At 43.0% G+C, this 18,207-nt stretch overlaps 1 protein-coding gene across 35 annotated transcripts in view; it reads right to left on the bottom strand.

The window, feature by feature from the left end:
- RBFOX2 (RNA binding fox-1 homolog 2) overlaps window positions 1-18,207 on the bottom strand; it is a 258,497-nt gene that overhangs the window by 177,257 nt on the left and 63,033 nt on the right. The window lies entirely within an intron of this gene.

The following is an 18,207-nucleotide window of genomic DNA, read 5'->3' on the forward strand; positions in this document are numbered from 1 at the left end:
CTGTTCCAGACTTCCTCTACCACCCTATATATTATCTTGTGGACTCCGGTAACTCCTAACATGTATACTTGTTAAAATTTGTTTACGTTACTTATACAATTTCATTTTCATATTACTTATGACTCAATAAATCTTATTTTTGTAAAGTTGTATCATATTCAGTGTCTCATATTCGCATTAATCATTAAATCTAGATCTTTGAGGGCAAGAATGATAGCTAATACAAGCTATACAAACCCTAACTTAGTATAAGGTCATACAATATGAGCACTTATTTATGGCTTACTGGACCCATTCAACCATTAGGTCAACATATATTGAATAATATTTTCAAAACACTGTTAGATGGCTCAAAGTAAGAAAGATGAAAAAAAAAACAAGAAAAAAACAAGTCCCTTGCCTTCAAGGGAACTTTTAAATGGAAGGAGATATACGTGCACACAAAGGTGTAAATAGGAGCATATGATGCTTTTGTAATTTTTTCTTCAAAGTGCTCAACACAGCTACCTGAAAGACCCTCATCCTCTTCCATCCACTTGTACTTTCATTCCTACTAGCAGAATAACAAGAATTTTCATTGATAGGGCTTTCATAAAAAGAGTGTAAACTTTCTACCTAATGGTGCACCTGCTTTGTTTATATCCATAGCGTTTATAATCAAAGTCCACACTCCTTTCAAAAACTTGAAAGCCAGGATTCAACTTAAGCTCACATGCAGACCCCATGTCTTGTTCATCATGGTTTTCCTACGATTTAGCAGTGTCTAACACATGATGAACACCCAAAATAATGTGTAAATAAATAAATGGAGTTCAATAACCAGAAATTATTTAGACATTTAGTCACTGATTCAATCATAGATAATCTGGCGCTCTTTTTTCATTCCTAAATCTTTATCTGGACATTTATAAATTAAGTTTCTCCACAGAAAACAAACAAAAAGGTAACTGCCTTTAAAAAGCACAGGTGCCAAAACAATCTTGAGAAACAAGTGCAAAGTTCGAAGGACTCATACTTTCTGATTTCAAAGTTTACTACAAAGTCCAGTAATCAAGGTAGTGTAATACTGCATAAGGACAGACATACAGACCAATGAAACACTACTGAAAGTCCCAAAATAAACCTTTAGTTAAAATAAATTGATTTTTGAAAGGTTGCCAAGAAAAAAAATAAATCAATGGAGGACAAAGTATCCTTTCAACAAATGGTGCTGGGACAACTGAATATTCACATGTAAAAGAATGAAGTTGGTACTCTATCTCAGAACATATACAAAATTAATTCAAAATACATCATAGACTTAAAACCACAGAACTCTTAAACACAGGAGTAAATCTTCATGGCCTTTGATTAGTAATAGTTTCTTCAATATGACATCAAAACCAGAAATAAAGGAAAAAAATAGGTAAATTGGACTTAACCAAAATTTTGCTTATTAGCCTTTTATTGTATAAGATAATATTCAATTATAGATATTCTAGAGGTCCGGTGCACGAAATTCATGCGGGGGGTGGGGTGTCCCTCAGCCAAGCCTGCACCCTCTCCAATCTGGGATCCCTCTCACAATCCAGGACTGCTGGCTCCCAACTGCTCACCTGCCTGCCTGCCTGATTGCCCCTAACTGCTTCTGCCTTCCAGCCTGTTCACCCCCTAACCACTCCCCTGCCAGCCTGATCCGATGCCTAACTGCTCCCCTGCTGGCCTGATTGCCCTTAACTGCCCTCCTCTGTAGGCCCTGTCCCTCCCAACTGCCCTCCTCTGACAGCCCGGTCACCCCTAACTGCCCTCCCCTACAGGCCTGGTCATTCCCAACTTCCCTCCCTTGCAGGCCTGGTCCCTCCCAACTGCCCTCCCCTGCTGGCCATCTTGTGGCAGCCATCTTTGACCACATGGGGGCGGCCATCTTGTGTGTTGGAGTGATGGTCCATTTGCATATTACCTCTTTATTATATAGGATACCACGTTGTCCATTATCAACTCATGGACATTTGGATTGTTTCTACTTCTTGGCTATTATGAAATAATGCTTCCGTGAACATTTGTGTACAAGGTTTTAGGTGGACATACAGTTTCATTTTCTTGCTTATACCTAAGTGTGGAATTGCTGGGTCATACGGTAACTCTGTTTTAACATTTTCAGGGGCTATCAAACCGTTTCCAAAGTGTCTGTACCATTTTACATTCCCACCAGCAATGTATGAGATTCCAATTTCTCCATATCCTTTTCAATACCTGTTATTGGCCAACTTTTTCATTATAGCCATCCTAGTGGGTGTGAAATGTTATCTCACTGGGTGTGTGATTTGCATTTCCCTAATGACTAATGCTGTTGAGCTTCTTTTCGTGTCCTTATTCACCATTTGTATATCTTCTTTGGAGAACTTCCTGTTCAAACCCTTTGCTCATTTTAAAATTTGGGTTGTCTTTTTGTTGTTGAGTTGAAAGAGTTCTTTATACTATATTCTGAATATAAGTCCCTTATCAGATATACGATTTACAAATATTTTCTCTCATTCTGTGGGTTTTCTTTTCACTTGGTGGTGTCTTCCTCCACCCCAGCTTTATCGGGTTATTATAGATGTGTAACATCATGTAAGTTTAAGGTGTACAATGTGTTCATTTGATACTTATATATTGTAAAGTGATTACCCCCACAGCCTTAGCTAATACCTGCATTATGCCATATAATAATAAAAAAATTTTTGTGTGTGAGAACATCTAAGATCTCCTTTCTTAGCAACGTTCAAGTATATAATATAGTACACTGGGCCTCTAGTTCAGCAATAAACAGGAATGCAATACTGATACAACATGCGTGAATCTTGAAAACATCAATGTTAAGTGGAAAAAAAAGAGAGAGAGAGAAATGGCTACGAATTGTATAATTCCATTTATATGAAATATCCAGAATGGGCAAATCCACGGAGAAAGAAAGTAAATTAGTCATTCCAGAAGCTAAAGGGGAGGAATGGGGAGTGATTGCTGATGGGTACTAAGTTTATTTTTGGTAAGGAAAATATTCTGGAATTAGAGAGTGGTAATGGATACACAACACTATAATTACATACTAAAATCCACCAAACCACTAAAAAAAAAAAAAAAATACTTTATAAGGGCATGATTTATGGCCTGTGAATTATATCAATAAACCTATTTAAAAATAATAATTATAGGCAATGTTGGCTATCATCACACAAATTTTTACAGGGGAGACACAGATAGCTTAGACCAGTGGTCGGCAAACTCGTTAGTCAACAGAGCGGCAAACCGGGGCTCGCGAGCCGCAGTTTGCCGACCACTGGCCTAGACTGAAAGAGTTAGAAACTGACTCTGCCTAAGCAAAGCACAGAGAACGCTCAAAAATAAAATGGCCTTGGCCAGAAGGCTCAGTCCCGTATACCAAAAGGCTACAGGTTTGATTCTGGGTCAGGGCACATAAGGGAGGCAACCAATTGAAGTTCCTCTCTCAAATGGATGTTTCTCCCTCTCCCTCTCCCTTTTTCTCTCTCTAAAATCAATAAAAAACATGTCCTCAGGTGAGGATTTAAAATAATAATAAATAAATGAAATTGATACCAACCACAAGAATCCTTGCCGACTCTAGAGGACAGCAATTAAACCAGTTTAGGAGTTTTCGATTAGTGAACATGTGAAAGAGTAACAGAAGAATCCTTAAGTAACTGTCCAATATGGCAACTGCAATGGATTGTGTGTGTACAGTGGAAACAGAGAAGTGAAGGAAAGTATCATCGGACATTGTATTCTTACTGGCTGCTTGGAAGCTCCCATATGCATCTGTGTTAGAAAAATCAATTTAAGCAGAAGAATCCTTCATTGAACAATTGCTTTATTACAAGTACTGTGCTGGTATACTTGCCCTTGAGGAGCTCAGGGTCATAATAATTACAAGATAATGTGACTGATGCCATAACTAAAGTCTATAAAAAAAACTACAGGACTCCAGAAAATACCAGAAGATCTTTTTAAAAAGTGGAGGAAGGAAAGGGGAAGAATAACCTCTAACTCTTATTGGAGGACAAGATCCCAATACTGTAATGGACTGATACATGCTGAAAAGACCATTTCTAAAGCCACTTTTCTAAATGCATTTGGAAAATCATCAATATCATCTATCCTATATAATAAAAGGCTAATATGCAAATTGTCCCCTCAAGCAGGAGTTTGACCAACCAGGATTTCAACCAGGGGGTGGGGCTGGCCGGCCAACCAACTGCAGCCTCTCCCCTCAGCTAGCCTCCCCCCAGTCGCCCGCCCACCCCAATCGAGGGCGGGCCAGCCCGACAACCTCCCATGTCCCCTCCCCAAGGCTGGCCCAGCCCAATCAGCCCCTGTCGGGGCGGGCCCACCTGTGCACAAATTCATGCACCGGGCCTATAGCATATATAAAAGACTAAGCGACCAGCTGACCGGCTGACCAACCAATAGCTATGATGCACACTGATCACCAGGGGGCAGACACTCAATGCAGGAGCTGCTGAGCGACAGTAACTGCAGAGTGCCCTCTCACACTCCGGGACCCCTTAGGGAATGTTGGACTGCCAGTTTCGGCCCGATCCCAGCAGGCCAGGCTGAGGGATCCCACCTGCTGGAGGGTCCCTGCTCACTCCGCAGACGCCCTTCGAGCCCCAGGGCTACCCCAGGTGCGGCTGGCCAGGGAGGGAGCACAGAAGGTTGGCTCCAGGGCGTGTCCGGCCATCTCACTCAGTCCCACCCCGCCAGCCACCTTCTAATTAATTTACTTTCAATGTGCACAAATCTGTGCACAGGGTCTCTAGTTTCTAAATAATTAGCCAATATATTTGCCCATTCCAAATTAAAATTAGCCAGAATACTACATGTGACAAGGAAATAAAAGTACTGTTTCCTTAAGCATTTTAAGAAACCAATTAAAAGAAAGGTGCTAGGAAGACTTAACAATACCTAAGATTAAAAAAAAAGCCCTGCTTCTGCCAAAACCAGTTTGGCTCAGTGGATAGAGCATCGGCCTGCGGACTGAGGGGTCCCGGGTTCGATTCCGGTCAAGGGCATGTACCTGGGTTGCGGGCACATCCCCAGTGGGAGGTGTGCAGGAGGCAGCTGATCCATGTTTCTCTCTCATCGATGTTTCTAGCTCTCTATCCCTCTCCCTTCCTCTCTGTAAAATATCAATAAAATATATTTTTTAAAAAATTTCCAATCTTTATCCTTCACTTGGGGCTATAAATTTAAAAAAAAAAAAAAAAGCCCTGCTTCTTCCTAGCTGGTTTGGCTCAATGGTTAGAGTGTTGGCTCTCTGACTAAAGGGTTGAAGGTTCAATTCCGGTCAAGGGCACACCCTGCCTCAGGTCAGGGTGAGAGACCAATCAATGTGTCTCTTTCACATCAATGTTCCTCTGTCTCTCTCCCTCCCTTTCACTCTAAAAATCAATGGGGGGGGGGGGGGGAATCCTCGGGTGAAGATTAACAACAAAAAGAAAAAGCCTGCTTGTGTTATAAGAGTTTTTCTTCTTTCTGGCTTCTATCACTAGGAGGAGGATACAGAAAACTGGACATGCACAATGAAGTTACACCAAGCAAAAAAAAAAAGTTTAAGAACCACCCTGTTGTCTTTTATGTCTAATAAACTCAAACCTATTTCACAAAATGGAAGGGGAAGGAAAATACTGAGAAATGAAATAAAATAAAGTCTTGCCACCATGCCCCTTAGGGAGAGGAAAGCAAAAGGAAGCAAAGGAAAGAAACATTTATAAAGAACATTTGGGCAGTGTTACAAGCCCAGATTTTTCATTGACTTAATCCTGGTTGAAAGTGAATTTCACATTACCTTACACACATTTAACATTGGAAGGAAAGATTAAATTGGACCATACTGGCTGAGGGAAAAGCAAATCACATTTTCCAGGTTTCACTACCTTATTTTGCAGCCAAAGTTATGGTTTTCAAGTAGTAAACCTATTTTTGAATTGGGACATGGAAGGGAACACCACATGATCTGAAGATATGCCTAAATTCCATATGCTATTCATGCAAAACGAATCCCAGCAACAAATACCTTTGGCCTAAGAAGACAGATTAGTAAAAGACCAGGGTATCATTCTGCTTCCAAACCATATAGGGTTCGAGGTACCCACAGTAAGATAAAAGCTTATAAGGGGTATGAACCTGGTAGTATCTAACAACATAGTCCCAATATAAGGTCTAGTTGGCAACTGAGTAAATTGAGCTTTCATGCTCCAATAAAATAATTTACTCCACCTCCCCATCAAGACAACTGATGATAGTTCTTTGTGACACTCACCACTCCATCACAAACACCTGTCTCTGCTTTTCTTTCTTAAGTTACAAATGCCCTAGTATAAATATTTTTTACATTTGACACAAGAATTTGTTGGGTCTTCAAAACCCACCTTTGGAACACACTAAAATTCTCCTTTTCAGTAATAGTCACAAATTTCTAAGAGATAACCAATCAAATCCCTTTTCTTTATAGGTGAGGAAACTGAGACTTAGAGAAGTGCCCTGTTCATAGTCAGTCAACTAAGCAGACATAAAAAAAGAAACTAGAACTTAGATCTCTTGACTCTCAAATCATGTAAGCTATTCATGCCTCAGACTCTGCTAATTGCAGATACAGCCAGCTCCTTTGATGATGCAACGGAGAAAGCATGAACTTTGGGAGTCAAGGAGCTGCAGATTCAAATACTAGCTGTGTCACTTTCTAACTATATGACTCTGGTCAAATTACTTAATCTCTCTGAACCTCAATTTTCTCAATTGTGTAATAGATAATCTCTACCTCATAAAGTTGTGAGGATTAAATGAGAACTCAGGTGAAATTTATCTGGCACAGAATTTAACATACAGGAGAAGCTCCATTAAGAATTCCTTCCCCACCCCTATGTCTATCAGTTGCAAATTACTTGAGAGAGAAATCGAATCTTTCTAATGGGACTCATTCTCAAAAAGTAACTCATTTCCAAATAACTGAACTTCAATTTTTCTTAGCTTATTCTAAAGTCAGTTATTTAGGAATATGTGCCAAAAGACCATCTGGCCTCACTAGATAAAAATTAGTGATGTTGAGAGATTAAAAATGGCGGCAGAGTAAGTGGATGCTGCACGGACATGCTCCCAGGAGCAAACTGGTATTACAACTAAAATACCACAAGATGGTCAGCAGGGGAGGGCAGTTGTGGGCAATCAGGCCAGCAGGGGAGGGCAGTTGGGAGGGACCAGGCCTGCAAGGGAGGGCAGTTGGGGCAATCAAGCCTACAGGGGAGGGCAGTTAGGGGCGACCAAGCCAGCAGAGGAGGGGAGTTGGGGGCGACCAGGCCTGCAGGGAAAGGCAGTTGGGAGGGACCCAGGCCTGCAGGGGAGAGCAGTTAGGGGTGACCAGGCCTACAGGGGAGGGCAGTTGGGGGGGACACAGGCCTGCAGGGGAGGGCAGTTAGGGCCAAACAGGCTGGCAGGGGAGGGCAGTTAGGGGTGACCAGGCCTGCAGGGGAGGGCAGTTAGGGGCGACCAGCTGGCAAGGGAGGGCAGTTGGGGTGACTGGGCCAGCAGGGGAGGGCAGTTGGGGTGACTAGGCCAGCAGGGGAGGGCAGCTGGGGATGACCAGGCCTGCAGCAGAGGACAGTTAGGGGCAACCAGGCTGGCAGGGGAGGGCAGTTAGGGGCGACCAGGCTGGCAAGGGAGGGCAGTTAGGGGTGACCGGGCCAGCAGGGGAGGGCAAATGGGGACAACCAGGCCTGCAGGGGAGGGCAGTTAGGGGCAACCAGGCCAGCAGGGGAGGGAAGTTAGGGGCAATCGGGCTGGCAGGGGAGCAGTTAGTTGTCAATCAGGCTGGCAGGGGAGTGGTTAGGGGGTGATCAGGCTGGCAGGCAGAAGCGGTTAGGGGCAATCAGGCAGGCAGGCAGGCGAGCGGTTGGGAGCCAGCAGTCCTGGATTGTGAGAGGGATGTCCAACTGCCGGTTTAGGTCCAATCCCAATGGTCACCCCTAACTGCCCTCCCCTACAGGCCTGGTTGCCCCTAACTGCCCTCCCCTGCAGGCCTGATCGCCCACAACTTCCCTCCCCTGCTGGCCATCTTGTGGTGGCCATCTTTGACCACATGGGGGTGGCCATCTTGTGTGTTGGAGTGATGGTCAATTTGCATATTACCTCTTTACTAGGTCCAATGGGATCGGGCCTACACAGGCAGTCGGACATCCCTTGAGGGGTCCCAGATTGGAGAGGGTGCAGGGTAGGCTGAGGGACACACATACCCCGCCCCATGCACGAATTTCGTGCACCGGGCCTCTAGTTATTTATATTGCATTCTGGGTCCCAATTACTTGTAGTCTCTCTCCTGACTGAACCCAGATGTATACAGGTGAGCTGAAACAAAACCTTAACAGCCACTTACTATATACAGGATGTATATTATACTTAAGTGTTTTCTTTACATTATCACTTTGCATTCTCACTAAAACTCTGTGACATATCTCTGTTTAGTAAGAAAACTGATGCTCAGAAAACTATGCAATTTGTCTACAGTAATACAAATCCAAGTCTGTCTGACACAAGTCCCTGCTGATTCTCTGCTATGGCATTTATTTTTAAGGAATTAAATAAACCTCTATGTACAGGGAAAGAATGAACACAGCAGGCCTGACTGCTATCCTTAGAAAGGGCAGTTTTCAAGGCTGGCCTTGGCAAGTGTCTAGAAACTTAGATTTCGGGATAGTTCTATTCCTAGAACTGGTAAGGGTGGCTCACTGTGGCTAAATTGTGCAAACAATATGGTTTGTGCCGAACACCTGCTTTCCTTCTGGGAGACTGAAATTTTGTTGAGTGCTAAGGTAAAGGGTGGTTCTGTGAACAACCCTTCCCACCCACCCCCAACAAAGAAAAATCTCAGCACTGTCTCTATTGGCTTCCCTGGTAAACAACAACAACTGTCACAACTCACTGCTGAAGGAAGTGAGCACATCCTATGTGACTCCACTAGGAGAGCACTCTTGGAAGCTTGACCCCAATTTCTTCTGGACGTCACCCCAAACACATTTTCTCCTTCTGATTTTACTTTATATCCGTTCACTATTACAAATCACAGCCATGAGTATGTCTACATGCTGAATTCCATAAATCCTACTGAATCACTGGACCTAGGGGAGTCTTGAGGAGCCTCAACACAACCTATGACATGCCAAGCATTTTATTAGACGAGGAGGACACAAAGACGAATAGGGCCTTTGCCCTCAAGGAATTTACAGTCAATTTAAATTTCCCTTCTTTCATTTCTGATCTTCACTTTAGTCTGTTCACCACTTAAAATAGATTAGATACATTTCCCTGAGCTAAATTTCATTCTTAGTGCTGAAGTGATGCTAAATATTTAATAAGTCCATCAGGCAAAAGCTGAGCTACAAAGCTCTAATAAACTCAAAAGCCACACATTATTTTCTCTTTACTTTCCCCATTTTATTGTGTTCCTCATTAAAAATAAATTAACAAGCCCTTGTACATTGCTGGTGGGAATATAAAATGATGCAGCTGCTACAGACACAGCTCAGCAGCTCCTCAAAGTTAAATATAAAGCTACCATATGGCCAAGTAATTCCACTCCTAGGTATATTCCCAAGAAAATTAAAAACAGGTACTCAAATACATAGTGCTGCTATGAACATATGTACACATATGTTCATAGCAGCATTATGCACAACAGCTAAAAGATGGAAACAACACAAATATCTATCAACAAATAAACTGATAAACTGTAGTATATACATACAAAGAAATATTATTCAGCTATAACAAAAAAACCAGTAACAATGTACTGTTATATGCTACAACAGATAAACCTTGAAAACATTATGCTGAGTGAAAGAAGCCAGATACAAAAGATCACATATTGAATGATTTCCTTTATATATATTCAGAACAGGTAAATTCACAGAGACAGAAAGCAAACTGAGGGTAGTCAGGGGCTTGAGGAAAGGGGGAAGGGAGAGTGAGTGCTTAAAGTATATGAGTGGTTCTTTTTGGGGTGATAAAATGTTTGGACTTAGATAGGGGTGGTGGCTGCACAACACTGTAAATACTAGTATACTAAATACCATCCAATTGTTCACTTTTAAAAGTTTGATTTTATGTTACGTTTCATCTCAATAAAAAAAATTTTTAAGCAATGCAATATACCCTATGATGTAACTGAAGAAAACTAAACCTTCTTGATGTCATCTGAATTGGTACTTGTAGCTTGAAATAAAATCATCAGTGACTGCAATAGATATATATTCCAAAAAAGTGTGTATCTCGGTATATACCCTGGAAAACTGAAGACTCAAAGTGGTTCCAAACAATACCAATGAGATGCAGTTTTTCCTAAACCATAGAAGAAAACATGATTCTATATTATTATATAATTTTGTGTGTGGCTTTGAATATGCATGCACAAATAATAAAATCAATATTTTAAAGACATTTGTCTATTTCATAAACATCCCTAAAAGTTTATATATTTTAAGTTGGTCCATCCTTTCAATGGAAAAAAAAAAAAACTGCATAAAGCCTTTATATTCAGGGTTTCCTCATACTCAGGCATATATAGCACATATACATACCGTTTTGTTTTTTAAGGCGAAAAGAATATATCCCAAAATATCTAGTGATTATATGTCCTGGTGTTGAGTTTGGGTACACACTTTTTTTTCCCTCTATCTGTATTTTCTTATTTTTCAACAATTTACATCTTGTTGTTTTTTAACTATCAAAAAGATGGAGACAATAACAGTACCTCCTCAAGGATGCTATAAAGAGTAAATGAGATAATACACATAAAGCTCTCTTAGCACAGTATTCAGAATATCGTATGTACACAATACATGTTAGATAGTATGGGCATTATTATGTTTATTATGTTTTTGTAACTGATCCTCAGATACATGTCTTTCATTATCTATGGCAAAAGTATTCACCCTAATCCAGGTCTGCGTCACCCAAGTGAGCCTAAATTACTGTAATAATAGTTTCTTAGCTGGTTCAGCAGCGTCCATCCACCTCTTCACAACTTTCTTACGAGGGCCAGGGTTAATTTCATAAAACAACACTCCTATCACTCCCATTTCTAATGGCCTTCCATTGTTCAGATGACCAAGTTGCAAACATTCTAAATCGGGCCTCACTTGGTCACCTATTACCTTTTTCACCCCATTTATTTATGCCTTCAACCAACATTTACTGAGGGACTTTCATGTGTCTGGTACAAGAGAAGAAACAGACAAATAGTTATTAGTTCCTCTCTTCGTGACTTATTTAAGAGGTCTCAACTGCTATTTTTAAAAGATTAAAGTAGTTCTCAAATGTTTTGGTCTTAGAATCACCTTACACATTAAAAATTATTAAAGAGTCCCCAAAACTTTTGCTTATGGGGGTTATAAGTATTGATATTTGCCTATTTTTTAAATTAATTTATTTATTCATTTTAGCAAACGAATAATAAACCATTTGCTAACATAAAAATATTTTATGAAAATTAACTATAATTTATATAATGAAAACCAAATTTAGTAAAAATAGTTTATTGTCTGATATTTTTACAAATATCTTTCATATCCTACTTAATAAAAGATGACTAGATTCTCCTTTCAGCTTCTGCATTCAATCTGTTGTGATGTAATTTTGGTTGAAATAAATAAAGAAAATATGGCCTTCCATAGACATCCTATATAATAAAAGGATAATATACAAATGGATCAAACGGTGGAATGACTGGTAGCTATGATGTGCACTGACCACCAGGGGGCAGATGCTCAATGTAGGAACTGCCTCCTGGTGGTCAGTGCGCTCCCATAGGGGGAGCGCTGCTTAGCCAGAAACGGGCTCATGGCTGGCGAGCACAGTGGCGGTGGCAGGAGCCTCTCCCACCTCCGCAGCAGCGCTAAGATGTCCAAATGCCAGCTTAGCATCCCCTGAGGGCTCCCAGACTGCGAGAGGACGCAGGCCAGGCTGAGGGACAACCCCCACCCAGTGCACAAGTTTTGTGCACTGGGCCTCTAGTCCTATATAATAAAGAGGTAATATACAAATTGACCATCACTCCAACACACAAGATGGCCGCCCCCATGTGGGCACAAGATGGCCGCTACAAGATGGCCGGCAGAGGAGGGCAGTTGTGGGTGATCAGGCCAGCAGGGGAGGGCAATTAGGGGTGACCAGGCCAGCAGAGGAGGGCAGTTGGGAGGGACCAGGCCTGCAGGGGAGGACAGTTGGGGGGGACCCAGGCCTGCAGGGAGGGGCAGTTGGGGGAGACCAGGCCTGCAGGGGAGGGCAATTGGGGGCAACCAGGCTGGCAAGGGAGGGAAGTTAGGGGTGACTAGGCCATCAGGGGAGGACAGTTGGAGGCAACCAGGCCTGGAGGGGAGGACAGTTAGGGGCAACCAGGCTGGCAGGGGAGGGTAGTTTGGGGCGACCAAGCTGGCAAAGGAGGACAGTTAGGGGTAACTGGGCCAGCAGGGGAGGGCAGTTGGAGATGACCAGGCCTGCAGAGGAGGACAGTTAGGGGTGACCAGGACAGCAGGGGAGAGCAGTTGGAGGTGACCAGGCTAGCAGGGGAGGGCAGTTGGGGGCGATCGGGCCAGCAGGGGAGCAGTTAGGCGTCGATCAGGCTGGCAGGGGAGTGGTTAAGGCAGCCGTGGGCAAACTACGGCCCGCAGGCCGGATCCGGCCCGTTTGGCTGTTCTATCCGGCCCGCAGAGCCGAAAAAGTGGAGGGTTCTCTTGCTCTCCCCTCCGCTCCTTTACTTTGAATTTATATTAGTTCACACAAACACTCTATCCATGCTTTTGTTCCAGCCCTCCGGTCCAGTTTAAGAACCCATTGTGGCCCTCGAGTCAAAAAGTTTGCCCACCCCTGGGCTAGGGGGTGATGAGGCTGCCAGGCAGAAGCCGTTGGGGGCAATCAGGCAGGCAAGCAGGCGAGCGGTTGGGAGCCAGCAGTCCTGGATTGTGAGAGGAGTCCCAGATTGGAGAGGGTGCAGGCTGGGCTGAGGGACACACACACACACACACACACACACACACACACGTGCACTAATTTTGTGCACCGGGCCTCTAGTGTATTTAGAAAAGAAAAGAGTATTTTAATAGTCTTTTCAAGTGTGTATGGGTAATATTCCTTAACTAGAGGCCCAGTGCACGAAATTCGTGCACGGGGGGTGTGTCCCTTGGCCCAGCCTGCACCCTCCCCAATCTGGGACCCCTCGAGGGATGTCCGACTGCCCGTTTAGGCCCGACCCTACCTGGATCGGGCCTAAACGGGCAGTTGGACATACCCAACTGCTCGCCTGCCTGCCTTCCTGATTGCCCCTAACCACTTCTGCCTGCCAGCCTGATCACCCCCTAACTACTACCCTGCCAGCCTAATTGATGCCTAACAGCTCTGCTGCCAGCATGTTTCCCCCTAATTGCCCTCCCCTGCAGGCCTGGTCACCCCTAACTGCCCTCCCCTGCAAACCTGGTCCCCCCCAACTGCTCTCCCCTGCAGGCCTGGTTGCCCCCAACTTCCCTCCTCTGCCAGCCTGGTCACCCCTAACTGCCCTCCCCTGCAGGCTTGATCATCCCCAACTGTCCTCCCTTGCAGGCCTGGTCCCTCCCAACTGCCCTCCCCTGCTGGCCATCTTGTGTCCACATGGGGGCAGCCATCTTTGACCACATGGGGGCAGCCATCTTGTGTGTTGGAATGATGGTCAATTTGCATATTACTCTTTTATTAGATAGGATAGAGGCCTGGTGCATGGGTGGGGGCCAGCTGGTTTGCCCTGAAGGGTGTCCCGGATCAGGGTGGGGTCCCTTGGGGCATGGGGCGGCCTAGGCGAGGGGCCTGTGGTGGTTTGCAGGCCTGCCACGCCCCCCGGTGAACCAAGTGGAGGCCCTGGAATCTGGGATTTATTTATCTTCTATAATTGAAACTTTGTAACCTTGAGCAGAGCTAAGCCTCCTGCTTGCTCCATGGCCACAACCATTTTTGTTGGGATTTATTTATCTTCTATAATTGAAACTTTGTAGCCTTAAGCGGAGGCCAAAGCAGGCCAGGGCTGTGGAAACTTGGCTTGCTCCATCGCCGGGGGCAACTCAAGCCTCCTGCTCTCTCCAGCTCTGTGGCTGCCACCATTTTTGTTGGGATTTATTTATCTTCTATAATTGAAACTTTGTAGCATTAAGCGGAGGCCAAGGCAGGCCAGGGCAGGCAGAAAGCTTGGCTTCCTCTATTGCCGGGGAAATCCAAGCCTCCTGCTCTCTCCGTGGCCGCAGCCATCTTAGTTGGGTTAATTTGCATACTCGCTCCTGATTGACTGGTGCGTGTGGCTTGTTGGTGTAGCGGAGGTACGGTCAACTTGCATATTACTCTTTTATTAGATAGGATACTACACCAAAACTTGAAAAGTGACAGATTCTTAAAAGTTAATTGCAATGTGACATCTGAAGCCATACCAATGAATGTTCTATATACCCTGTTATGTTAAATCTATTGGTATGTCTTGCATTTTGAAGGAATTTTTACATATCATGATTATGTTATAGTATACATTTTTCATTTATAAAATACTGGCTCACTAAGTTATTATGACCTTCTAAATTTTGACACATTTCATTATATAATGGGGAGGGGGATCACATAAATCTCATCAGAAAAGTCTTCATATTGGAGCAGTCAAGCCCACTGTCTAGAACAGGGGTGGGCAAACTTTTTGACTCGAGGGCCACAATGGGTTCTTAAACTGGACCGGAGGGCCGGAACAAAAGCATGGATGGAGTGTTTGTGTGAACTAATATAAATTCAAAGTAAAGGAGCGGAGAGGAGAGCAAGAGAACAGGATAGAACAGCCGGATCCGGCCCGCGGGCCGTAGTTTGTCCAAGGCTGGTCTAGAACATAAGTTTTCCAAAATTGTAATTTTGCTTAAAAGCTCAAATTTTATTTCTGGGAACAAATACTATCATTGTTTTCCTTGAAGTGACAGGCTCACATGATTCATTTTTAATAAAATGCCTGTGAAATACCCAAGTCTAAATAACCATAGTCTTCAAGTTTGTTTTTCAAGTAAAAATGGTATTCCCTGAGAAGAGAGGCTAGCTAAGCTGGAAACAAATAATCACAAGTGTTTTTCCTTGAGATAGCCATTATATTCAGTATGCAGAAGTACCTTATGTGTATTTCCCATTTTGTCACACAGAATAGTAAAAAGATGTACTCAGAGTAAAGATTTAATAATACTAGTCATTTTTACTGCTTCAACAACATTCTTAAGTGAAACTGGATCTTTTTTATTTTTTTACTGCAAGTATGTGGTGGTGAACAATATAATGACTATTAGTATGATTTGGTGCCACTGTCTTGATTCATGCAAGGTTTTTAACAGTTTTACCCATCACTGCTTATGCAACATCAGTGCAAAAGCCAACAAACTGGAAAAGGTAAATAATACCTTAGTGTTATCATAAAAATGGTTTTGACCTTAAAGAACCCCTAAAAGGGTCTTGGGTACCTTGAGGGGTCCACTTTAAGAATCTCTGTACTGTATTGTACTAGACTAAAACAGAATTATTTTAAATAATCAAATATCTTGCATTTAGTAAGAGAATGATTTCATGAAACGTGTTTTAGTCACACATATACAGATAAATATTTAACTATATACTAGGTTGTCAAATAAAGTGGATCTCTTCTCATGGGTCATAAAAGCTTGCAAAACACTCCTCTAGCCCCTAGCAATTACTCCCTTCTCAAAACTACTATAGCACTTACTGAGTACTGGAGTTTATTCCACTACAGACTAATTCTAAATATATTATGTATATGTCTACACTTCCCATTTCCAAAGAGGTCATAAGTTCTCAAACTACATCTTATGCATCTTTGTATATTCTCCCAATGATACTATTTATATCACAGGTTCTCAAAAAAACATTTGTATTGCATTTCCTCATCTATAATAATCAAAGCGCAATATGCTAATTAGACTGAGTAGCCGAACGACCTTCCGGAGGAAGCCAGGGCTGCGAGGGCCAAGGCAAGCCGCATCGGACCTCTAGTTAGTATATAATGAGCCTAAAAAGCAATTTGTCTGTGGCATACTAAGCCCACAAAAACTTCCTAATTTTGACATATCATGAATAATTCCATGCATAGTGAGGTACAGAAGGGAAAGAATAGTCATTGGTAACACACTGACCTGAGATATGTCCTTGACACTTACTAGTTCCATGATCATGCAATGTTACTTCATCTCTGAGCCTCAAATTATTCACCTTCTAAATAAGAGCACCACCTACCTCCTTGGGTTGTTACAAGGATTAAGTGAGATAAATACGGACAAAGTGACTTTTACAGTACCTGTTCCTTAATGGAATGGTGCTATTGAAGAATAATGATAATAAGAAGTAATGCCTTATTCATACAAAACACTTCACCATATATAAACCATAGGCAGATCCAACAATTATAGGATCACAAATTTTTTTTTAATATATTTTATTGATATTTCACAGAAAGGAAGGGAGAGGGATAGAAAGCTAGAAACATCGATGAGAGAGAAACATCGATCAGCTGCCTCCTGCACACCTCCCACTGAGGATGTGCCCGCAGCCAAGGTACATGCCCTTGACCGGAATCGAACCCGGGACCTTTCAGTCCGCAGGCCGACGCTCTATCCATTGAGCCAAACCGGTTTCGGCAGGATCACAAATTTTGAGGGGACCACATACATCATCTAATTCTAATCCAGCTCCTTTACCTCCATTCTCCTCACCTTCCCCACACTCACACACAGACATTACAGATAAGAAAGTCAAAGGAGCACAAGGTTCTAAATGTCTTTCTCATAGTTATAGAGCCAGTGAGGAGCAGAAGTGGGTGTCAAACACATCCTCTTATTCATAACAATCCTGCTAAATAGATAATATTGTTATTCCTTTTTGACTGATAAGAAAAACTCAGAGTCAGACTTGCTGAAGTTAAGTGACATGTCCAAGGTCTCTTAGGCAGCAAACAACAAAAAGGGGCATGGAAACCAAGTGTAACTGCAAGTTTGGGGTTCTTCCAACTATAACTTAGAAAGCTATCCAAGAATACAAAATTCATTTTGTATAATCATTGATAATTATCTGCATTTAGATCTGAATAAAATAACTGACATGATTATGAGAATGATTATTATAACTAAATATACCAAGTTAAATTTATCTTGTGATATTCAATTCAAACTGGTGTTTCACTGAACTTCACAAGCTTTGGCATTTAAAAAGAAATACCTCTTCACTAGCCTCAGAATATAAAGGATATATATATATCCCCCCAAAAAAATTCTACAATGTTTAAAAAATCCCTCTGAGATAGGCTAACATGTTGAACTAATCAGTCTTACTTTAAATTAACACATGCACCAAAAAGGTCAATATAGACAATGTAAATTTATTTTAACTGGCATATTTTACCTGTTTCAATTTATACAGTCTCATCACTCACACTGCTATTCAACATGATGTCAAACAAGCTCTATTGCTTATTAGTAGAGTCACTTAGGGCAAGGCAAGATACTCAACCTTTCTGATCTGTAAAACGTGATTATGTTGTACCCTGCAGGGATGTTAAGTAAGATTAGGCATGATGTATACAATGCACCTAAGCATGTACCCATCCTAAAGAAGAAAGCAATTATAACAATTATTGTTCTACTAGAAGCCTGGTGCATGAAATTTGTGCGGGGGTGGGGGGATCCCTTAGCCCGGCCTGCACCCTCTCCAATCTGGGACCCCTCGAAGGATGTCCTACTGCTGGTTTACAGGGATAGGGCCTAAACCGGCAGTCAGACATCCCTCTCGCAATCCGGGACTGCTGGCTCCTAACCGCTCACCTGCCTGCCTGCCTGCCTGCCTGATTGCCCCTAACCACTCTGCCTGCCAGCCTGCTTGCCCCCCAAATACCCCCCCACTAGCCTGATCACCCCCAACTGCCTCCCATGCCAGTGTGCTCGCCCCCAACTGCCTCCCCTGCCAGCCTGCTCACCCCCACCTTCCCTCCCCACTGGCCTGCTTGCCCCCAACTGCCCCCCTGCTGGCCTGCTCACTCCAAACTGCCCCCACCCCGCTGTCCTGATCACCTCCAACTGACCCCCACTGACAGGGTGAGGGACTGAGGTCTGTTTTCAGGCTGGCCACACCCCCTTCAGG

The sequence above is a fragment of the Plecotus auritus genome (assembly GCF_963455305.1).
Source record: "Plecotus auritus genome assembly, chromosome: 3".
NCBI lineage: Eukaryota > Metazoa > Chordata > Mammalia > Chiroptera > Vespertilionidae > Plecotus > Plecotus auritus.